This window comes from Elephas maximus, chromosome 2 (genome assembly GCF_024166365.1).
Source record: "Elephas maximus indicus isolate mEleMax1 chromosome 2, mEleMax1 primary haplotype, whole genome shotgun sequence".
NCBI classification, from domain to species: Eukaryota; Metazoa; Chordata; class Mammalia; order Proboscidea; family Elephantidae; genus Elephas; species Elephas maximus.
Genome location: NC_064820.1, coordinates 17,968,680 through 17,993,635, shown reverse-complemented (window position 1 = coordinate 17,993,635; position 24,956 = coordinate 17,968,680). Strand labels below are relative to the sequence as shown.

General features: G+C 43.2%; 1 protein-coding gene across 3 annotated transcripts in view; it reads left to right on the top strand.

Annotated features, from left to right (window-relative positions):
• ANKH (ANKH inorganic pyrophosphate transport regulator) overlaps positions 1–24,956 on the top strand; it is a 169,871-nt gene that overhangs the window by 23,871 nt on the left and 121,044 nt on the right. Inside the window, exon 1 of one of the 3 annotated variants that reach the window (XM_049861328.1) lies at positions 18,293–18,962. The exons of the other annotated variants lie outside the window; for them this stretch is intronic. The gene's annotated coding sequence lies outside the window, so the exon portion shown is untranslated. Of the gene's footprint in view, positions 1–18,292; positions 18,963–24,956 lie in introns of those variants that run through there. 3 annotated transcript variants of the gene reach the window in all.

Below are 24,956 nucleotides of genomic sequence, written 5' to 3'. Positions count from 1 at the left end.
ATTTCCCTTTTGAGGTTGTTAAATAATTGATTACATAACGTTGGCAACATTTTGGTAATGTTTTGTTGTTTGAAGCTTTCTTTTAAAAAAATATTTAAAAACTTCTTGAAATAAGCCTGATTAAAAAAATAAAAATGGAATGGAATTTAAACAAAAACCTTAGAAAGCAAAGCATGGACTTGCTACAAAGTCCATGGCTTCTAAAACAGCTTCCAATCCAAACTAGATGGGGATTTAATTAATCTTTTAGTAACTCTGTCATTGTTGTTAGCTGCCATCAAGTCAGCCCCCAACTCATGGTGACCCCAGACACAACGGAACAAAACACCACCCAGTCCTGCGTTACCCCCATGAATGATTAGGGATTGGACCATTGTGGCCCACAGGATTTTCACTGACCGATTTTCAGAAGCAGATCGCCAGGCCTTTCGTCCCAGTCTGTCTTAGTTGGGAAGCTCCGCTGAAGCCTGTTCAGTATCATAGCAACACGCAAGCCTCCAGTGACAGACAGGTGGTGGCAGCACATGAAGTGCATTGGCTGGGAGTTGAACCTGGGTCTCCCTTATGGAAATCAAGAATTCTATCACTGATTCACCAATGCCCCCTTAGTGGTGCTAGGCTTGGTACAGTCATCATGTCATTGTGGTTTGCTAAAATGTAGCATCATGTGCTATTCGTTTTTTCCAGGGGTGTTCAGCTCCTAGGCGTGAAAGCATTTTTCTTTCTTTTATCTTCTCTTTCAGATTTTTTTTTTCTTGGTGGTGGGGGAGGCCTGTGATGGGGGAGAAGATAGAGAGGAATAAATCACTATTTTTCTTTTAACAGACCATTAAAAATAGTTTCTAACTTACTGTCTCCCATGATAAAGTATCATTTTGTTGTCTGAATAATTAATTTTGCTTTATTGCAGAAAGGTGCAATAGTGACACTTGAAGTTTTTCTTCTTTATAGAACCAAAAAAAATGTAAAAATTTAAAAAAACAAACAGAAATCCTGACTGAATTTGGTACCATCATGTTCATGGGGTCACAGTGAGCAGTGGTTATTGGAAAACGTATGGCCCTCTCATACTGAGTAGTAGAAAATCCCCGTATCCTCAGATTGTTGGAGAGATTGAATACATACCTATATGCACAAAATAAACGGCTCTTACCCTGCCGACCTGTATGTTTTGGCAGCCTGAGCAGTAGGTTGTCACTCAGCTGGCTTGGCCCTGGGCAGTTGTTATGACTCCAAAGGACAGCTAAAATGAAAGAATTAGCCCCGTCCAGAGTTGTTTCACATGAGCTCAGACAGAGCCCTTGAGAACCCTGTCCTGCTTTTTATTTTTTAATTATTTATTTTATTTTGTTGTTGAGACTATACCCAGCAGTACGTACAATAATTCAACAATTTCTACATGTACAATTTAGTTACACTGATTACATTCTTTGAGCTGTGCAACCATTCTCACCCTCATTTTCTGAATTGTTCTTTCCCCATTAACCTAAACTTACAGCCTCCTAAGGTTCCTGTCTAACCTTTTGACTTCTTGTCGGTTTGATCCCGTAGAGATACATCTTAAAAGAGCCCAATGCTCAAGGCAGACATTCTTTACTAATTAAACAAAACTGTTAGTTGGTTTAAAGAAGACTTTAGGGGATGTTTTTGGTTAAGGTTTAAAGATTATCTCAGGGCAATAGCTTCAGGAGTTGATCCAGCCTCCATGACTCCAGAAAGTCCAGATTCCATGAGAATTTGAAATTCTGTTCTGCATTTTATCCCATTTGATCAGGATTCTTGTCTAGAACCTTGATCAGACTGCTCAGCCCTGGTGCTGGGCACCATCCAGTTCTTCTGCCCCATCCTCCTTGATTACAGCCCTTTTACGTGCTCAGCAGCGCTGTGAACTTATTCCTTCTCTGGTGAAACATGCATGTCCCCGAGGACTGCAGTGCATGTTCCTGTCCTCTACCCCCAAGGCTGGTGGTTCACAGCTGTGTGCAGACCCCACTTGTCGGCCACGCAGCAAAGGCAGCTTCATTTCAAGACCGGTAACAGCCCTTTCCCCCACAGTGATCTCCACGTTTTCTTTACTGGCCATATGATCATCTATTGAGACTTGCCTACTTTTCCCTCTTTTTCTTTTCTCCAATATGGATGAAAATAATAAAATAAAGATTTGTCTCTGGTCAACTAATGTTGTGTCTTTCCTGGTTCACTGCTTCCCTTTTCCTCCCTAAGAGCAACACACTGCTTTTGATGAAGGTACCTTCATCCTACAAGACAACCTGTAAGACTATACAGGTAGTTCCCGACATATTCGAGTTACAACAAGCTACACTATGACCATCGGGTTTTTTTGTTTTTGTTTTTTATCATCGTTAGTAATTTGTATTTTGTTACAACTTGTATATTTGTATTTGTTAGTAAATTGTATTTTGTATAATGTTGCAGGATGTAATTTGCTGATGTCATCATATCTACAAATTTATATGTAATGTTTCCAACCCCCAAAGACAAATGAAGATTGGATTTATAAAGATACTGATAATAAAAGGCAGCAGTAATGAAAACTAAATAAATAAATTGTTTGACTTAAATCAGAACCAGCTTACCATGGAGTTGTTGGAATGGAACCCCTGTCGTAAGTTGGGGACTACCTGTAGTTCAAAAACCCTTTTTCTTTTTGAAAAGGCTTTGCTTTTGATGAAGCAGCCTTCATCCTACAAGACAACCTGTTAGACTATGTTTGAAAAATCACTGAGCTTGCGATTCATTCTTAGCACTACTTTTCACCACATGTCAAATATGTGTACCCTCTTTCGAGTGAATTGTATTAGATGACATGAACTGAGTCTCCAGAGGTCAGCACAACTGGACTAAACCAAAGCCAAGAAGTTTCTTGAATGCAACTGAAAGCTTTGAAGGCCAGATTAACAGGAACAGGGGTTTGGGGACCATGGTTTCAGGGGACATCTAGGTCAATTGGCATAACAAAATGTATTAAGAAAATGTTCTGCATCTCGCTTTGGTGAGTGGCGTCTGGGGTCTTAAACGTAGCAAGAGGCAATCTAAGATGCGTCAATTGGTCTCAACCTACCTGGAGCAAAGTAGAATGAAGAATACCAAAGACATAAGGTAAAGATGAGCCCAAGGACAGAAAGGGCCACATAAACCAGAGACTTCATCAGCTTGAGACCGGAGGAACTAGATGGTGCCCGGCTACCACCAATTCTCACAAAAAGACCAGACTTAATGGTCTGACTGAGACTAGGAGGACCCTGGAGGTCATGGTCCCTGGACCTTTTGTTAGCCCAAGACTGGAACAATTCCTGACATCAACTCTTCAGACAGGCATTGGACCGGACTGTATAATAGATAATGATACTGGTGAGGAGTGAGCTTCTTGGCTCAAGTAGACACATGAGACTGTGTGGGCACCTCATGTCTGGAGGGGAGATGAGAAGGCAGAGGGGGACAGGAGTTAGTTGAGTGAACATAGAGAATTCAGCATGGAGAGAAAGAGTGTGCTGTCTCATTAGGGGGAGACCAGCTAGGAGTAGATAGCAAGGTGTGTATGAGTTTTTGTATGAGAGACTGACTGGATTTGTAAACTTTCACTTAAAGCACAATAAACAACAACAACAAAAAGATCTCCAATAGAAATAGCCCAAGAAATAATAACCAGTTGTTTATCTATGGCTTTGTAATTTAATTTAAAAAGAAATCCTTTCTAAAGCTGAATGACTAAAAATCATGTAAAGTTGATTACTGTATAAATTGTGTGGTCCATTTCTTATCATAGTCCAGAGTCTCCAATTAAACTGTACACATTTAAATGGAGTTGGAAGTATTGCTAGTTTACCACTGTTCTGTGTGTGAGAAGTGTCTGTCACAGAATGATGAGTGGAAAATTGAATAAAGCGGTGGGAATGCCATCCTCAAAACTTAAATAATGTACACAGTGGTAGGCACTTCACAAGCTGCTTTAAGTTGGAGTCACCAGATGAGATTAGCAATGTTAGAATTTGGCCATGTTTTACTAAAATCTTTTAGCTGGTGAAGGACATAGGGCTCTGAGTGCAGACCTAGGAGAAGTGGGGGCAGGAGGGGCAAGGAATAGATTCTCGCCACAGCCCATCCAGTTAGACTTACACTGGGTCTCCTTGTGCCTCTGGCCATTGGCCAGCATGGCAGGACATTAAAGGCACCTCTGAGAGCTCAGGTTGGGGAGAGTCACGTGAGACTGTGCCTTGGAACCAGTGGGAACTCCATCACTTCCCTCCCTCTCAACTCCTCCCCCCTCCCACTTGTCCTAGGTCTGGACTCAGAGTAACTTCCTCTCCAGTCACCTCATTCCCCACCATCAATTCACATACTTGGACAGGGACTCAGGAGATCCTTCCTGTAAATTTATGGCACTATATGGTAATTTTTTTTTTTTTTTATATGGTAAGGGCGAAAAACCAAACCTGTTGCCGTCAAGTCAGTTCCAGTACATGGCCACCCCACCTGTTGCAGAGTAGAACAGCACTTGATAGAGTTTTCAATGGCTGTAATCCTACAGAGGTAGATCACCAAGCTTTTTTCTTCCTTGGCTCCGCTGAGTGGATTGGAACTGTCAAACTTTTGGTTAGAAGCCCAGTGCAAACCATTTGTGCTACCCAGAGGCCTACCAGAAAGGGTAAATCCATTGCCATTGAGTTGATTCCAACTCATAGTGACCCTACAGTACAGAGTAGAATGGCCGCATAGGATTTCCAAGGCTACAATCTTTACAAAAGCAGACTGCCACATCTTTTTCCTGTGGAGTGAATTTTTTTGACTAGTGGGTTTAAACTACCGACCTTTTGGTTAACAGCCGAGCACTTAACCACTGTGCCACCAGGGCTCCTCATGGTAAGGGCAAAAGATACTAAAATCTTATTAAAAACTCCCAAGATAATCCTTCCTGGATGTAACCCCACTCCATGCACAGGTGCACTGGTTAATTTGTACTATCTTCTTGTTTCTTCTTAATGAAATCCCAAAAAGCAAACCCATTGCTGTCGATCAGAAGGGTTAAAAAAAAAAACAAAACAAAAAAACAGCTGCAGATTTTCTTGTGCTGACAGCAAAGCCTTCAAACCTCAGTGTGATGGTTTTCAGCACGGGATAGATGGAAGACACATATATCCCTATATTCAAAACTAGACTCTTGCCATATCATAATACCCTGTTCTTTACCAAAAGAGGCAAGTTACTGGAAAGCACATTTCTGTCAACATCGTTACTCTCGATGTTAATAAGATACGTCACTAAAATCTCCTTTCAAAGTTCAGTTGTAGAGAAAGGATTTTTCTTTTTCTTGCATGCATCAGTAAACAGGCTTAGAAGGCAGGAAGAAGTTGATAATATGATAGGTTGGTAGGTAATTTCTCCCTCTGAGGGAAACATTTTGAAGTAGAAAATTGATACCTTTCTGGCTCAAATCCTGCCTGGAAGATTGTCCAAGATGCACCAGATTTCTCAGGCGCCAAGACAAAGAGCTGGTTGTATACAAAAAAGGGGGGAAACAAAACACGAAAGACAGAAATAACTCAAACAAGAAAAATCTTTAAAAGTGTGAGGAGTGTGCCAATGAACAAACAAACACCTCATCAGCAAACTCTTGGTTTGGGAAGGACTGGTCTTTATACAGCCACCTACGTCCAAATGGCCTGACTTTGCGATTGGAAATATAGAAAATACGAAGTGATGTTTGACCCCTACTGTTTCTCTAGTTCTCTGAGTTGTAGCAAAGACACCCCAATGAAATCTAAATTAAAAAAAAGGAAACGAAGCTCGTCGTTGTCAAGTCGATTCTGACTCGTGGTGACCCTACAGGACAGACTACAACTCTGCCCCGTAGGGTTTCCAAGGCTGTAAATCTCTACGGAAGCAGACTGCTGCATCTTTCTCCCACGAAGCAGCTAGTGGGTTTGGACCACCAGCCTTTAGGTTATCAGCCAAGCACTTTAACCACTGTGCCAGGGCTTCCTTGAAATCTAAATAGCCACGGCAAAAGCTTAGCAAAACCAGAAGCAAGTCAGAAAGTTAAGGGGCTGCAGTTTAGATAGAAATAACACACACATCTTTCTTTAGGTTAAAGACCTCTTCTAAGTGAACGTTTTACTGCTGCTTTTGAGCTGGTAGCCAAGAAATTTAGTGAAAGCACTGAAATTATGTAGCTCCTGGAAACACCTTAGGCCAAAAGTAAGGTCAGGGAAACTTGGCAAGTGAAATGTAGTTGTGCTTTTAAGAAAATAAGCTTTTTTGCTTATTGTGCAGAGAAAGAATGGCCTGTAGGAGAGATACAGGAAGATGTCAGAGTTGTCCTAGACTGCCAAGCTTGTACCTGTGGTTTTTAAAAGGCATTCTGCTCTTCCCAAGTTCAGGGGCACTAAGACATAAGGCAGAGCAAGGTCAGTCCTGCAGCCCAGCTAACGAAGTCGTTCTGCTCTGCTCTGCTCTGCAGCCAAGTTGCTTGTCTGCTTTGCTGCACATGTGAACTTGAGTCCAGGTCAGAATCTTGTGGATGATTCAGGAACAGTATTCTTGGCTTTATAGGAGGAAGGGAAAAGTGTGGAGTCACAATCAGGTGTCCAAAATAGATACTTCTGTACCTGAGGATGCAAAATGTGGACTGCTGAGTAGGACTTCATTACTGTGACCCTGAGTGGTATACTTACTGCTGCTCTCACAGAACGTTGCTTTAGTGAGGGCCCATGTCCTCCCCCAGCCAGAGTGTGAGCCAAGAGCCCTGCTACACTGAGGCAGTAACTGAAGGGCTGTTAGGACAAGGTAGAGGAGGGAAACCCACCGAAGGCCGTGTGTCGTCCTGTCTCCTCCTTCCGCGGGTTCCATCCTCTAACCACGCAGCCTGGCTGATCTGCTCTGGCTTCGGCTGTCGCTCAGTTCATCAGTTCTGCTACTGTCAGGTGGAGTCTTTTTTCTTTTTGGCTAACCCTCAGTATTTGTTTGGGAGGGGCCTCACTTGTTGAGGTCTGCTGCGTTGCAGGGCGTGAGAACCCCAAGGACCCTGCCAAGGCCTCGTTTGGTGGGAGCCGAATGGTCCAGATCAGCTGTCTGCTGCTGAGGCAGTCACCATACTCAGGAAGTAATGTCTGTGGATGTTCTCATCACCCCAGTGCTTCCGGCCACAACTTAGAGACCCCTCCTGCAGCCAAGCTCTCAAAGCAGGCTTGGCCGTCCTACACAGAGCTCTAGTCGGAAGAGAGCGCGCCGAGCGTAGGAAGCGATTGGGTGGAACAGGTTTTCTGTCTAGGAATCTCCTGTTTTGGATTCTGTGTTCTCCCTTGCAATGTCCGGAACATTCTGCCTTAGGTGTTATTAGAAGAAATGGAGGAAAATGACCATCCGTGGGCGACACGATTACTCAGTCGTGGCTCAGGGGCACTTGGTGAATGGAGGAGACAGTTTGACATTTGTTGTTCAGACCTGGGCTAGACAGGAAAATTCCCACTCCCTACCCTAACCTTGCAGTCCGAGAAACCTAGCTGATTGTTTCCTCGGCATGCTATAAACTAAAGGCTTTGGCACTCTACGGACCTGGACAGTCAGTTCATTTTCGTTCCCCTGTGTCTCATGCAGAGTGAGGCACAGCTGACCCCTAAGGAAGGCCCTAGAAGAGGCTGAAGTATCTGTGTCTCTACAAGCCAAACCATGCTAGCCAAGACTGAGCAGCCAGAACCACCCTTCAGGCCAGCCTCTGGGGTATTGCTGGGTCAGAGCTGGCCTCTGTCCTTGGCCTTCAGATCTGTCCGTGAGCTGTGCCTTAGATGTGTTTTCTTCTACCAGAGACACATCAACAGTCTCCTGGCTTGGCAGGTGCTGAAATGATAGGCAAGGCAATCAGCCTGGTCAGAAGCCACACCCTTGTCATCAAACAGCCTCTTAGGGGTGGTCAGTATATACAAAAAAAAAACACTAATTAGCTGTTTACTATCTCCGCCTTAAGTAAAACAGGTCGAAATGGTATATTTTAATTTTTTTTTACAGTAAATAACCTATGTATTTATTATGACAGCACTTATTTATCTAGATTGAAGAGATGTAAGTTTTTTCTTTTGTTTTTTGGAAACTTTGTATGTTACTGCTCCATACCTCTAAACATTTTGTTTGTCCAGTTCTACCACATGGAGGTAAAGCCTTGTATCATCAGCAGTGTCAGTACCCTCATACATACGAGTCGTATACATTTCCCTTTAAAACTTTCAGGGCAGTTCCAGATAAATTCTATAAGGTAGAGAAGGAAAAATTATGATTAAGGAACTAGCCCATCAAGTGACAAAATCAAAAAGCATACTAACTTGGAGCAACTGTAGATTCTTCTGAGGCTTCATGAAACGGGGACTTCCTTGTTTTCTATTCATCTTCCATTTTCATAGATAACCTTGGAGTCACCTTCTAGGACACAGCTTGGCTGTCTTTGTGCATTAGAACCATCTTCTCGTTAACTGGTCAGCATCCTTAGAAAGTCAGTGGGAGTTAATTTAAACTGATAAATCAGTAGAATTTTGAAGCAAATGCTTTGAAAATTCAGTACCTACTAAATCAAATCATCTGTAATTTGTAGAAACCATTTGTAATTTATGGAAACCATCTTATGAACCAAATTCATGAGCATCTACTTTCGGTCATGAAGAAGAAGTAAGCTTGAAACTGGCAACTAGACAAAGCATTTAGAGTAAACTGTCACAAATAAAAAAAAGTTACAGACCTCAATTTACATTGGATCCCAAATCTAATATGGTAAAAAAACCAAATTGTAAACATTAGAATTTGATTGAGGTGTAAACCCAGAAAGAATAATCCGTGTTTGTGATTTTTTTCATCTTGAACAGTCACTTCCTTTCTGGAAAATTACAGCAGAAGGAGCTTTCTTGATGTGGCTCTGTCCTAGGACAAATAGAAAATGGTGGACGTGTAACAGGAAGAGAAAGACTTTGGGGAAGGCTTTTATAGCAAAGTTTTGGGGAAGTTCCTGGTCCTGACTGGACAACACTTTACTGGTTGAGAAGAGTGGTGGGAATCCCTTCGTGAGCAAACCTGACATATTTATTGGAGATGTGGTACAGATGAAAGCAAAATGTGATCACCCCCGTGCCAAACGCCACATTTGAAAAGCACTAAAAATGTCTCATATAGTCTCTTCTTATTCTCAGAAGATCCCTGTGAAGCTCATAGAGGGGCGTGGCTATACCTCTTGAACAGGGCCAGCCAGGCATTTACTCTGTGAGACCACAGAAAGGTCAGATATTGGTCATCCCCTATGGGTCAGCTTCCTATTAGATGGCACTTTGACAGTGCCCACCTCTGAGGGTGAACGTTCTGTCTTCACATCACTACACACGTCAAAATCAACGCTGGGTCCCGCAGACAGCCACAGCACCTGTAAAATGTCTGATTTATGGTGTACAATTAGAATGTTGAGAAAGAAAGGCTAAAAAGTGACCACCATTAAAACTTCCATTCCATTTTGCATTGTTTTGTAGTTTCTTCGAGGAAAAAGAAAGTCTAGGGCTTGGCATTTTCTATTCTTGATTTCCACCTGAAGGTAACATGAGTTTGGAGACTGATCAAAATCTAGTCAGCCTTGAAAACAAAACAAGACAAAACCCCTTTTTTGTTCTAAAGGGAAAAAAAGAATCTCTGGTTTTTGCTCCCAACTGATAAAACTCTAAGAGTTAAGGCTAGGTGCTTGACCTTGGCAGGAGGCCCAAGCATACTGTCCTTTAAGAGGGCCACACCGGACAGACAGCCAAAGCCTTGAGTGGGTGGTTTTCCAAATTACAAAGCTTTCACTTACCTATATTAGCATTCTTTTTACCTGTCTTCACTACTCTCTGTGTTAAGGTCTAGAATGAAATAGCATAATCTTTTCTTTTCCGTAATTGAAAAATAAGTCTGTGTACTTCCAGATTCAATACTTAGGTTTAAACCTAAGAATTCAGATAAGGAAGCAAAAAATGTATAGTTCTGTGGTTACTATAAGGTCCCTCGGTAGTGCAAACAGTTTGTGCTCAACTGCTAACCTAAAGATTGGCAATCCATCCAGTGGCACCTTGAAAGGAAAGCCTGGTGGTCTGCTCCTATAAAGATTACAGCCAAGAGAACCCAGTGGAGCTGTTTTGCTCTGTAACACATGGCATTGCAATGTGTAGGAATTGACTCAACAGCAGCGGTTTTGTGTTTGTGTGTGTGTATGTACTTTAGATGAAGGTTTACAGAGCAAATTAGTTTTTCATTAAACAATTCATATAGGTATTGTTTGGCGACATTGATTGCCAACCCTGTGACGTGTCTTTTTTTTTTGCATAGTCACTATGGCAACCCACTCATACATCTCAAGTTCTACTTTGAAGACTTTTCTATTAGGCTAACATGGCACTAGGCTTAATTTGCTAAAAGTGAAGTAATGGTGTATTGGAATAAACAAGAGCAAGATCACTTTAAGGGTCTTTGGTAAGGTCTTGGTGCATAGTTTTCACTTAGGTTGTTATTGCTCAAGGAGGTTCTCATGCTGTTTACCGAGTCCGCCGTGTTCAGGCCCTGGTGTTCTGTGCCTTCGTGTGGGTAGAAATTCTGTTCCTGGCCAGCGTGCGCACACCTTGGGGGTGGGAAGGGACTTGGCTGGGTTTCACTTGGGTACATCTGCGGTTTGTATATACTGGCAGAAAAATTCACACCACGGAGAGTTGTGTTATGCTCATTGAGTGATTTATTGAAAAAATAAGCTGTTTTAAACTTTCCTTTATCAGAAAGTGTTCAAAGAGTCATCTGCCAAATAAAATAATCTAGTTGGGATTAAGCAAATAGCCCCCTGGGGACCAGTTGTTTGTGTGGCAGCCTCTCCTTCACTCCTCTGTCTCCCTTCCCTTCGATAGCCAAGCGGCCCCCGAGCTGAGCTTTCTAATATCAGGATCACAAATAACAAGAGCGGTGCTCTTGAGCAAAAGATACTTGTGGTTTTCTGGATGTGGAGAGGGCTGCCCCGGAGTGTGATTCCTTCAGGAGATGGAGAAGGTGGCTAGTTATGTAGAAAGACAAACAAGATAAGTAGCCAACAGGGGCAATTGCCAGAATATCATAAGGCAAAAATGCATAGAAACACGGTGTCTGAATGTGTGGAAGGCTTGAGATGGATTGATGGTCAGCTGGATGAGAAGCCATCAGGGTCAAGTCAAGACTCCTGCTGCTTTTGACCACCAAACACAACAAGAAACTGGGAGGATTAACAGCCTGATGGTAGAAATGATTTTCAAAGAAAATAGTGTTGGGCTTCGGAAGCATCTTACCATGTATAGAGCTGGCTGTGGGCATGGACTGTCAGGTTTTTCCAGGGTTTCCTTTTACAACGGGGCAGACTCTTCCAAGAGATGAATTATTCTAACGATTAATAAGAGGTGCAATGGTAGTCTCTTTTTGCCTCTTTTAGTAACAGAATTGAAAATATGTATATGGAAACACTTTAAGATTTAACAAGCTCTGTATAAGTCCAGAATTTTTTAAAAAGCCTTGCAAAGCTTTTATCACCATAAAAATTAAAATTAATTGTACTAGTAGTATCAAGAGGCATTGATAACCCTGCTTGATTCATTAATATTAGTGAAATAAATTACATTTTCTTTGCTACTTTGGTTGTCTTCTTTGAGAACAGTGGTTTTCTTTGTCTTAATGGTAATAAAGAGAAACAGTTACAGCCCTGACTCTATGTTCCAGTAACTGTTCTAAGTCTTTATGGGTATTAACTCATTAACCTTCTAGATAACCCTGTAGCAGCTACTGGTATTATCCCCTTACACCAAGTGAGGAAATTAATACATGGAGGGAAAAAGTGACTTGCCCAAGGCCACATACTGGATCTTTATATTTTTTAAGCATCTCAAGAAGTTCCCTGATAAACCAGCAGTGTGTATGAGTTTTTCCCCCCTAAAACTGTCATTTCCCCCCAGTACTCCTTCAGCAAGCCTACTGTAATTGTTGTTTAGCTGTTGTGAAGTCAGTCCCCAGCTCAGAGCAACCCCATGCACAGCAGAACAAGATGTTGCCTGGTCCTGTGATGGGTTGCAATCCATGGATCTTGTGATCCATAGGGTTTTCATTGGCTGATTCTTGGAAGTAGGCCACCAGAGTTTCCTTCCTAGTTCATCTTAGGAAGTTCCATTGAAACCTGTTCAACATCGTAGCTACATGCAAGCTTCCACCAGCAGACAGGTGGTGGCTGCACGTGAGGTGCGTTGGCGGGGAACCGAACCTGGGTCTCTCACATGGGAGGTAAGAATTCCATCACTGAGCTGCCACTGCTCCCGTTTCTGTAATTAGCAACAGTAGTAATAGAATTAACAATAGTAGTAATCATAGCCATCATCCCTATGGAGGGCTGATTAGTCTAGCCATGCATTGATTAAGCTTTTCGAATGGCTGCTTTCCCCTACAATGCAGGTCCTGTTGTTACCTCCGTTTTACAGATGAGGAAACTCAGGCTAAAGATGTTAAACTTGTCCAGGGTCAGACACCAGGGCTGTTATCTGTGTGCAGAAAAGCAAACGTAGAGCTCATGTTCTTTGCCATGTCCTTCATCGTTTTCTCCCGGCACTTCTCAATGTGATATAAAATCACTGTAATCCACCCCTGTACCTAAGAGATGTGCCTGAGTTTGGGGGAAGGTAAGGCGTGGTCTGAGCTGAGGCTGGGTCAGTGGGTGACTCGGCGCGTCAGCGGGAGCCCCATGTAAGCACATCTTTGTTTCTGTTTGGTTCTCTGATGCCTTCCTGCTGCCCACTCTGAGGTGGGCTTGTGTTACTGAAAAGAGTTTTAATGCAAGAGAGAGGTAAAGCACAGAGCCCCTTTGCACATAGATACTTGTTATGTGAATAAAGGAGTGGTCTTTATGAGGGGATGTCATTATGAATGAGGTCGTTTTCCACTTTGCACGATTTTATAAGCTGGGCAGAGCTTTCAGGTCACCTCGCCTCATTTCCCTGGGGCCCAGCGGAAGCCAGGCCGTAAAGGATCGCATCTTGGCTGCTTTGAGAGGCCTCTGGCAAATCTCAGCACTTGCCTTTAAAGTTGTGCAGCAGCCGTTTCAGTCCTGAATGCTTCTGTCATGCTCACCCTTTCTGACTACTACAGCCTTGAGAATCCATCCTGAGACCGCGTCCCAGGCCAGGGAAAGAGCAAGCAAGAGTCTTGTGTCAGCCTCCCTTGCTGCAAGTGTTGTAAAAATCGGTGATTCTAAGAGCCCGGCAAGCTATGGGGCAGTCCACACCCATTGCCTTCAGGTTGATTCAACTCATAGTGACCCTATGACCCTATAGGACAGGGTAGAACTGCCCCCACATAGGGCTTCCAAGGAGTGGCTGGTGGACTAGCAGCCATTGCACTTAACCACTGTACCACCAGGGCTCCCTACACGTTTACCAGTCTTTAACCTTGACTGTGAATAGCTAGCACCCTTGTGTGCGAATGAAGCCCTGTCAAAGCCTGAGCTTCAGAGAACAGGGAGTTCTAGAGTCTATCAACACAGATACCTCTCTTCAAAAATTATTATGGTGGTAAACATATATGTAACAAAACGTTTGCCATGTCACTGTTCTTCACTTGTACAATTCAGTGACACTATGTTCATCACATTGTTCAACCATCACCACTCTGTTTCCAGATTTTTCCACTAAAGCTCAGTGTCCCCTAAGCGACGAATCCTACTTTCCCCTCCTGCCCACCCCTGGTAACCACCAATGAACTTAGGTCAACGTACACTTGCCTGTTCCAGATATTTCATATAAGTGGAATCATACAATATTTGTCCTTTTGTGACTGACTTATTAAGGATGTTGTTGTCAAGATTCATCAGTGTTGTGGTGTGCATTAGAGCTGCGTTTCTCTTTATGCTGAGTAATGTCCCATTGGATGGATGTGCCACATTTTGTTTATCTAGTCACCTGTTGATGGAGATTTAGGTTGTCTCCATCTTTCGGCTATTAATAGTGCTGCAATAAAAAAAAAAAGTAATGCAGTAAACATTGGCGTACAAGTATCTGTGTTTCTGCTTCCAGTTTTCTTGGATATTGCTGAATCATACGGTAATTCTGTGTTTAACTTTGTAGTGAACATGTCAAGCCAGGTCTTCTTTTCGGTCTTAATTCCTGGGTAGAACTTTCAGAATATCTGGCTATGCTGTGATGTAAGCACAGAATGACTATTTACTTGCCTCTGGGACATCTGAAGCGGATAACATCCATCACAAGCCTCAGCGAGACCTTACTGTTGCCTCCCTGGTGCATCTGAGACAGTAGGAAGAATAATGCAAGTTGACAGAGCCTCCCCAAAGGCGAGCTAGGCAAGCTTGGGCCCTTCCGAAGTGGCCCTGTGATTGCATCAAGAAACTGAAAACAGATTAAAACAAACAAACAAAAAAACCCAAACCCATTGCCACTGGATCGATTCTGACTCATAGCAACCCTCTAAGACAGAGTAGAACTGTCCCATAGGGTTTCCAAGGAGCACCTGGCAGATTCCAACTGCCGACCTATTGGTTAGCGGTCGTAGCTCTTAACCACTACGCCACCAGGGTTTCCGAAAACAGATGAAGCACCAAAAATTGTCTCTGGCTACTCATTCTTTCAGTTGTAGTTAGATACATGTTTTAATTATCAGGCGGAAGGTAGGCTGGATGTAATTTTGTGGACTAGTTACATTTCTCCTTTTCAGAAAGGTTAAGTATTAGTATGTTTTTCAGTATCTCAGTAAGAAAAACAAACCAGTTGCCATGGAGTTGACTCCAACTCGTGGCGACCCCATGTATCCCAGGGCAGAGCCGTTCTCCCTGGAGTTATCAGTGGCTGGTTTCTCACAAGTAGATCATGACGTCTTTCTTCTGAGGCTCTGCTGAGTAGACTCCAGCCTCCAGTCTTTTGGGTAGCAACCAAGCCCCTTAACCGTTTGTACCACCCATGGACTCAAATCTCAATAGCCATATTTTTTCCAAAATTTTCAGTGTTTTTATGGTGGGGAACAAATACTCTTTATCTGTTCTTATCTTAGAAACCCTGGTGGCATAGTGGTTAAGTGCTACAGCTGCTAACCAGGAGGTTGGCAGTTTGGATCCATCAGGCATTCTTTGGGAACTCTATGGGGCAGTTCTGCTCTGTCCTATAGGGTCGCTATGAGTCAGAATTGACTCGATGGCTGTGGGTTTGGCTATTTTTGGTTCTTATCTTGTTGTTGTTAGGTGCCCTCCAGTCAGTTCTGATTCCTAGTGACCCTGTGTACCACAGAATGAAACACTGCCCGGTCCTGTGCCATCCTTACAATCCTTGTTATGCTCGAGCCCATTGTTGCAGCCACTGTGTCAGTCCATCTCGTTGAGGGTCTTCCTCTTTTCTGTTGACCCTGTACTTCACCAAGCATGATGTCCTTTTTCAGGGACTGGTTCCTCCTGACAACGTGTCCAAAGTATGTAAGATGCAGTCTCACCATCCTTGCTTCTAAGGAGCATTCTGGTTGCACTTCTTCCAAGACAGATTTATTCGTTCTCTAGGAAGTCTGTGGTGCATTCAGTATTCTTTGCTAAACCACAATTCAAAGGCATCAGTTCTTTGGTCTTCCTTGTTCACTGTCCAGTTTTTGCATGCATATGAGGCCATTGAAAATACCATGGCTTGGGTCAGGTGCACCTTAGTCTTCAAGGTGACATCTTTGCCTTTCAACACTTTGAACAGGTCCTTTGCAGCAGATTTGCCCGATGCTGTGCATCTTTTGATTTCTTGACTGCTGCTTCCATGGGTGTTGATTGTGGATCCAAGTCAAATGAAATCCTTGACAACTTCAATATTTTCTCTATCATGATGTGGCTTATCGGTCCAGTTGTAAGGATTTTTGTTCTCTTTGTGTAGAGGTGTAATCCATACTGAAGGCTGTGGTCTTTGATCTTCATTGGTAAGCGCTTCAAGTCCTCTTTCAGCAAGCAAGGTTGTGTCAGCCACATAACACAGGTTGTTAATAAGTCTTCCTCCAGTCCTGATGCCCTGTTCTTCATATAGTCCAGCTTCTTGGATTATTTGCTCAGCATACAGACTGAATAGGTATGGTGAAAGGATACAGCCCTGTTCTTATCTTAGCTCCATTTTAAGGCCAGAAAACTGAAGCATGAATCATAGTTAAAACTTATTTTAATCTTTATTGAAAATTTACTTCTTCAAATCCTCCTCCAGCACTTTTAAATAAATCTATTAGAATTTAATTCTCATGCTGTGTATTTTAGGTGACTCAAAACAATTGTATAGATACGCTTACTCATTGAATGTAGCCTGTTTATTCTGAATTCCACTTTCCCGTGTAATGACCAACAGGACTGTTAACTAGCAATTTGATAGTTAACTTTGCGATTGCACGTTTTGGAAATGATACTGCTTATTTATAAACTAGGATTTTTTCGTCATTTCAGCTATTTTGAGACTGTGTAACAAATCACGATAGTGGAAATAAAATTTATTCACCCAGGGAAAGTTGTCAGAATTTCCACTGAGACAATAAAACTTATGTCTGTGGCAGCAACCTTTTAATAACTTTTTGCCGTGTTTTTAGTTTTTGAATTGTAGAAAGGTAACAGCTTAAAGACCCATTTCTTTGTATAATTTCCAGATCAGAAAACGTTTTTTAAAAACCTGTGTTGGGAGGTTATTGATCTAAAAATTGCTTTTCTTGGAAAGGAGCTGCCAGGACATTTCACTGTCATTTTGATTGGAGCTGTACACTGTTGGTGATTGGAGCTGTACACTGTTGGTAATTTGAGCTGCTGAGAAATAGTGGTAGTGAACTGGGTATTTTGCTGGGTGGGCAAGGACTTTTTTATTTATTTTTTCTAAATTTAGGATATTAAAAGCAAAAATCTCTCGTAAATGATTAAGCTTGTGTTCATAAAAGGTTATCCGCCTTCGTTATCTTTCTTAAACATTTAGCTTGGCAATGAAAAAGATTAACCTGTGGGAAATAGTCTGTGGCTTGGGAACTGCTTTTGCTCAATTAGCAAGATCAGCATGCCAGTTGAAGAAAAGATCCGTTCGTTTTCAATTCTGTGAATTCTTTAGTTGAGCAAGTTTCCCCAGATTATGCTACAGGACAGTTAAGAAGACTTCAGGGCACATTGGAACCTGTGATCAAATAAGTTGGGCAATGTTGGGTTAACTCGAGTAGAAAACAGTTTCCTTGGCTGTAGGATTTCTCAGGAAAGGATCCTGTCCAGGGCTCCCCCAGCATATCTGACCATGGATGGACGCCTTTTGCACCATGGTGATCACTGCTGTGTTGTTCTCTGTTGCCGTCAAGTCTATTACAACTCATGGCGACTCCGCATGTGCAGAGTAGAACTGCTCCATAGGGTTTTCAAAGCTGTGACTTTTAGAAATTGCTTTGCCAGGCTTTTCTTCCGAGGCAGCTCTGGGTGGGTTCAAACTGCCAAACTTTGAGTTAGAAGTGCCACACGTAACCGTTTGTGCCACCCAGGGACTCCAGTCATGGCTATAAATATTGTAAAAGGTTTCTGCAAGGGAGAGGGACTCATGAAAATGTGTAAGAGGTGTTGGTTGTTGTTGTTGTTGTCGTTAGCTGCCCTGACTTGTAGCGAACTCAAATACAACAAAAAGACATCCAGTCCTGTGCCATTCCCATGATCAGTTGCAGATTGGACTGTTGCGATCCATATGGTTTTCATTGATTGATTTTCAGAAGTAGATCGCCAGGCCTTACTTTCTAATCCACCTTAGTCTGGAAGCTCTGCTGAAACCCATGTAAGAGATGTTTGTTGTGTTGTTAGCTGCCATCAACTCCTGGGCTCGTGGTGATCCTGGTAAATACCATTCTAGTGCCTTGAGTTGGTAGTGATCTCAGCCACACCAAGGCACAGAGATATGAGAAGCAAAGAAAAAGTCTTTTAGTAGACGTTTAGTAACTCAATTAAGAGCAGCAAAAATAATAATAATGGCAAGTAGAGGAATCTTTGGAGACCAGGTGGCAAAGTGGTTAAGAGCTCGGCTGCTAACCAAAAAGGTCGGTGGTTCAAATCCACCAGCTACTCCTTGGAAATCTATGGGGCAGTTCTACTCTGTCCTCTAAGGTAGCTAAGAGTTGTAATTGACTCTATGGTAATGCGTTTGGTTTATTTCAAGGGGAGTTTTTAGGCAGCTTTTCATTTAAGTAAGATACTTATAAAATCATGCATGATTGAATATATATAGGAACTTTAAAATTCCTCCAAGAAGAAATGCTGCTTAATAGCATTCAGTATCTCTTGGGCTCTGGTTCTGTGTCATTTTCACACCCTTCCTCTTTGGGCCCCCTCTGTCTTTCCAAGGTCCTCTGAGTTAGGCCCCACAGCCCCGTCCGTGGAAAGCTACATTTGTCACCCAGCCAGGAACTGTTCAGTGGATGTTGTCCTTGAACCATTCTGACCGACTGTAGAGGAAGCACCTTGTGCTGAAACTCACGTGGGAAATAGCCCTTTGGAACGGAAGCATTTTCAGTTTTTTAAAAAACCCCTGACCTTTGCAAATGCTTAGCATTTATTTAAACACCCATTGACAAAAATACATTTCTGTGACTTTAAATTAGCAAATAAGCAATGATGGATCCCAGCCTGGCCCTGCATCTGCAGAACCCTGAAGCAGTGAACTGTGCAAGAATGCCAGCAGGCAGGCAGCCCGGGGTCACAGAGCACACTCGGGAACCAAACACCTGCTGAGTGGCCCAGGCGTTTTATTGCAACACCGGCCAGCTCTTGGTCCTGCCAGGATGGGGAAGTGGATGTGGCTGCCCTTGCAGCCCTGCAGCCCCACCATGTCCACCCCTCTGCGGGAGCCTGTGATTTCCCACTGGTCATCTGCCTCTATCTCGGGAGAGCCAGTGAAGGAAGTAAGGAACAGAGACGTTGTCACCTGTCGGTAAGCAGATAGTGCGGGCCGGGAGGGTTTTCTTTGTGCCTGCCTCGTCTCCCCTCTGAGGCAGAGTTCTACCAGGAGCTCCATGTTCTGGGCCCAGTGGCTTCCCAGGGTTACAACTCCACGGGAAGAGTTCTGGCCAACCACAGATTTGTAAAACTGTGCAAATTTGAATTGGAAGAATATTACCTTTAAGTGTACCATAAATGGTGATGCTGTTAGTTGCCCCTGACTCATGGCAATCCGATACACAACAGGATTGGACCATTGTGTTCCATAGGGTTTTCCTTGGCTCATTTTTGAAAGTAGCTTGCCAGGCCTTTCTTCATAGTCTGTCTGGAAGCTCCGCTGAAACTGGTTTGGTATCATAGCAACAAGTAAGTCTCCACCAGCAGATGGGTGGTGGCTGCCCATGAGGTGCATTGGCCGGGAATCAAACCTGGGTCTCTGGCATGGAAGGCAAGAATTCTGCCACTGAACCATTTAAAAAAAATTGTCAGAGGTTGCCATTGTATGACGTTAAGAACAGCTTTAAATGCATTTGGTGTGGGTCAGCATTTGGAATCTTCAAAGTTGTAGTTTTCCCTTGAATTATATTCTACCTGTAAGAAGACAGTCACTTTACCTAAAAGTGTGTCTTTTTTAAACAAGGAGAGAGAACAGTTTAACCACCTTTCCCTTAAGGCATCCTGAGGAAAAGATTCACCTTTGGATGCCCTCAGAGAGACCAGCTGCCCCAGTTTTCCTGCAACTGAGGAGTTTCCCAGGCCATGGGATGTTGAGTGCTGAAGCCAGGAGAGTACTGGGCAAACCAGGATGGTGGTACCTTCTAAATGCCCGGAGGTGTACGGTGCAGTGGTGAGTCAAGTCCAGTGCTTTACCAGTAGGGACAACTCAAGTCCTTTCTGGTGGGGCTCATGAAAGTGGCCAGTGGAGAGGCAGTTTGGGAAAATCAACATTAGGACTTGGAGTTCTTAATTAGCTCTTTGCTAACTTGTTTGGATTGCATAATAAGTACATCAGCTTGGATTGGATAAGCTTGTTTGGGTAAATTCACTGCTCCCTAAAAAAAAAAAAATTTTTTTTGTTTTTGTTTTTAAGGCTCCTATCTAATCTTCTGAATCGGTGTTGTCAGCTTGATCCCATATAGATCTTAAAAGAGCACAATGCTGTTATCTTTTACTTGTGACCAAATTGTTTTTCCCAGTTAGCTCTGTTGCTTTTTTACCCCTAGCAACCTCCGCCCCCGCCCCCCCCCCACCACTCATTCACTCATTCCCCAGCCCATATCATTTAAATATCCCACACAGCCAAGGGGGAATAGATTTCAAGCCACGTCCCTTCCTCCGCAGGCGGGGTGGTTTGTTGAGTTTGGCCTCATCTCTCGTTACATGGGCAGCGCTTCCCTCACTTTCCTGTTCGTGTCCAGTCCACCTTTGGTTATTCCAGCACACGTGGGTGTATGTAAACAGACGTGAGGTAGTGCCCCCAATGAGGGCAAGCCACAGGTAATATATTCTCTGTACAACACGGCTCTGTGTCAGGAAAGCAGGGTTGCCCAGGAGGCCCAGGCAAGAAGGAGGATAAGCGTGGAAGGGCGTCACATGCACAGGAAGACTTCGGTGTGACAGTTTGTTCACTGCCTCCATGTTAGGTAACACACTTAGCAGTTATCCTCAAGTGCGAACTTGTCTGTCGTAGTGCGGTGGATTTGAACTGCTGACCTTTTGGTTAGGAGCCATAGCACTTAACCACTATGCCACCGGGGTTTCCAGAGGATCATTAAGAGGTGCTTTTCAACTTAAAACGCAGTACTTTCTTAACACTAATTGTCTGTTCAGCTGCCTTACAGATAAACAAACACACAAGAGCTCCGTGACTTTTCCGCCTGAACCCAGAAATTGCAAAACCAGGGTCAGAGATCCAGTGCAGATTATTCCTTGACTTATATAACGTGGCCAACTTGCTGTAATGAGAATGGCTTTTTTTTCTTTTTTTCAATTTTATTTATTTTGCTGTCATCGAGAACACAGCAGAACATACACCGGTTCGTTTCCACACATACAGTTCAGTGACACTGACTACATTCATCCAGTTGTACAGCCATTCTCACCCTCCTCTTCTGAGTTGTTCTTCCTCCATTAACATAAACTCACTGACCCCTAACGGTCCTGTGTAAGCTTTTGAGTTGCTGTTGTCAGTTTGATCCCATATAGATAGATCTTGAAAGAGCACGATGCGCAAGGCAGACGTTCAAGAAGGGTGGTTTTAGAGGCTGGGTTGATGTTTTTTAACTGGAATCATTATTCAGTTATGAGACAGTTGATGGGCTAATTATGCATTACCTCTTCTGTTTATTTCGAGGATGGGGAGGACGATTTATGTTTGTTTCGGGTCTCTGCCTGAAACACAGTAAATGGAGAACGACTCTTCTAACTGGATTTGATTTTGTGAGGAGGCACCGGCAAAGATGGATCGATCGGGCAGGCGTGATGTGTGATGGCAGGCGGCACAGGCCTGGCAGAGTGAATTCCAGATCACACATCAGGCATTCCTGTGCGTTTGCTGCACGAGAACGGACAACTTGCCTAAACGCAGGCTTCCCGGGCATTTGGTAGCTTATTTGTAAAATAAGGATTTGACATTTTTTCTTCCCCAATCTCAGAGAGAAGGTTATATTATTTGTAGAACGTTGACATTTTCCAATAGAAGCCAAACACTAACTGTAGAGTATGTTCAGCTTTTGACTGATTGATTGGATTGTGTCTAGAAATCTGACCACCAAGACTGAGGAAGGAGAACAGTGGATCCTCAGGCATCTTTGTATCAAATTCAGTGTTTCTGCTTATATACAAGGAGCCCTGATGGTGCAGTGGTTCAGCGCCTGGCCGCTAACCAAAAGGTCAGCAGTACAAACCCACCAGCCGCTCTACGGGAGAAACACGTGGCAGTCAGCTTCCATAAGGATTTCAACGTCAGAAACCCTGTGGGGCAGTTCTGCTGTATCCGGTAGGGTCGCTATGGGTCAGAACCGACTCAGCAGCAGTGGGTTTGGTTGTATACAGTATGGTAGTAGTTAACGATACTGATGAATTAACCTGCATTTCAGCTCCAGCTTTGCCGCTTACTGTATCATAGGGCCAGTAACGTCTCTCAGCCTTCTTCCTCCTCTGTCAAGTGTGCACATGATAATAAAACATATTTTTGTTAATGTTTGGTTAGATAAAGCATGTGGCATGCTTAGCACAGAGCCTGACCCTAAAGAAGTGCTTCTGGATTCTCATGTTTTCCTTCACTATAACGGACAATGAGAGTCATCAGTTAGACAAAACTAGTAAAAAGGCCTGGGCTCTGAGACTGCTTCTTCTGAACAATTGCCCTGTAGGGAATGCCCATTGGACTTCGGCAAAGTCATTTACTAGCTTATTCTTTTACCGCTCATTTGGGTACCGTAAGGGTGGTATTAATAAGCCGATGTTTTATTTTTACCACGTTTAGAGGCCAGGCCATGAAACAATTACACAAGTAAGTTTTCCATGTAATGACAACCTTTACTTATGACAAAGACCTGATGAGAAGGCACATTATTGATGGTTTGATTTCATGGTATAGGCCCAAAGAACCCCAGGCTAGAAGGTGTCCTTGGATGGTATCCGAGCCGATCAATCATGTTCTGCTTTACTTCTAATTGTGTGCTGGGATTATTGTGGCTCCTTTCTCTAAATAACAATGTAGAGGGTAGTACTTAAAGTAGGGTTTTGCAGCAAAAGCCTAGAAACAAGGCAATGGGTTTTAAAGTTTGTCTGCAGCTTATCTTGAGCTAAAGTAGCTGCCCACGTGATATGGTGTGAAAGTATTAACCCATTACCGTCAAGTTGATCCTGACTCATAGTGACCCTATAGGGCAGGGTAGAATTGCCTCATAGCGTTTCCAAGGAGTGGCTGGTGGATTCAAACTGCTGACCTTTTGGTTAGCAGCCAAGCTCTTAACCAGTGCACCACCACGGCCCCACCTGAGGAATCAGGGCCAGATTACCTGATAAGCGAGGTATCCACAGGCCCAACTGTGCCTTCACACCAATCTGCAGTGCCCAATTTCACCCGTCCCTCACCACCTGAAAACCAAAAAAAAAAAAATACAAACCCTTTGCCGTCGAGTCAATTCCGACTCATAGCAACCCTATAGGACAGAGTAGAACTGCCCCATAGGGTTTCCAAGGTGTGCCTGGCAGATTTTGAACTGTCAGCCTTTTGTTTAGCAGCTGTCCCTTAGCCACTACATCGCCAGGGTTTCCTCACCACATCAAAGATGAGGTGAAACCCATGTGAAATTGCTCACCACAGATTAGCAAGCAAATACAGTTAAGCCCATGCATACCTTGCTCATCAAGCCAGTGCATATCATGCTTATTGGTTAATCTGCCCCTGTTGGGAATGTTGGAAACCATCAGCAATCAAATCCCCATTTTACATTACAGATTTGTCTCTTGAAAGCTTCTATTATTATTTTATTATTCTATTGTATTATTAAAAAGGTAACCTGAGAAGAGGAGAACTTTGGTGTAGTGTATCAAATTGCCAGGTGATCAGCTGTCATCGAACAAGGTACATTAGAGTCGTTGTAGTGCTGTTGTTAGGTGCCGTCGAGGTGGTTCCAGCTCATAGCAACCCTGCGTAAAACAGAACGAAACACTTCCTGGTCCTGCGCCATCCACACAGTCATCATGTTTGAGCCCATTAGTGCAGCTGCTGTGTCAGTCCATCTCGTTGAAGGTCTTCCTCTTTTTCACTGACCTACTTTACCAAGCATGATGTCCTTCTCCAGGGGCTGGTCCTCCCTGTCAACATGTCCAAAGTATATGAGACATAGTCTCGCCATACTTGCTTCTAAGGAGCGTTCTGGCTGTACTTCTTCCAAGACAGATTTGTTTGTTCTTTTGGCAGTCCATGGTATGTTCAATATTCTTCACCAACATCATAATTCAGAGGCATCAGTTCTTCTTCAGTTAAAAAAAAAACCAGTGCCGTCGAGTCGATTCCAACTATAGCGACCCTATAGGACAGAGTAGAACTGTCCCACGGAGTTTCCAAGGAGCACCTGGCAGATTTGAACTGCCGACCCTTTGGTTAGCAGCCATAGCACTTAACCACTATGCCACCAGGGTTTCCCAGGAGGGAGTGCTAATTGCTGGAGTAAACAATGCCGCCATCTCAGTGACTTGGCATAATGAATTTCTTGCTTGTGCCATAGCTGAGTCCATGTGCGCCTTTGAGTCTTTCACTGGATTTTTGGCACCTGGCAGGTGAGGGAAGAGAAGGTTTCTTCAGGAGTTCTTAGGGGTCAGACCCAGAAGAGGCAGTCATCACTTCTCCCACATTACATTGGCCAGAGTTGGTCACATGGCCCCACCTACCTGCAAGAGAATCTGGGATATGTAGTTTAGCTGTGTGCCCAGGAAGTGGAGAAGAACTCAGATATTGGTGAGTACTAGCTAGCTGTGTGCCAGTAAAGTTGCAAATCAATGATTCTGACTTTGTTTTGTGGTTTCATTATGAAGCATATACATATTTTAGTTTGATTGTAAGAATATAAGAATCTGCTGCCTTATTTGGCATGCAACACTCAAATTCTAATGTTCCTGTGGAAATTCAAACATTATCATTTCTGAATAAAATAATTAAAGCTAACATTTATGGAGCATGTAGTACCAAAATACTAACTATTTTACATGCTTATTTCATCTTACTTAATAAAATAATATTAATTTATTGAATCCCCAGGACACTCTTTGTGAGACAGGTACCAAAATTATTCTCATTTGCCGGATTAAAAAAAAAAAAAAAAACTGAGTTACAGAGAAGTTATTAATCCAAGTGAACGAATACGAGTTGACGACGAATCACAGACAGGATTAACAAATCCATAACCTGACAAAATTTAGTAGAGAGAGAACTTACAGTCATAAACTGATTTCTGTTTAGGAAGAACAAACCCAC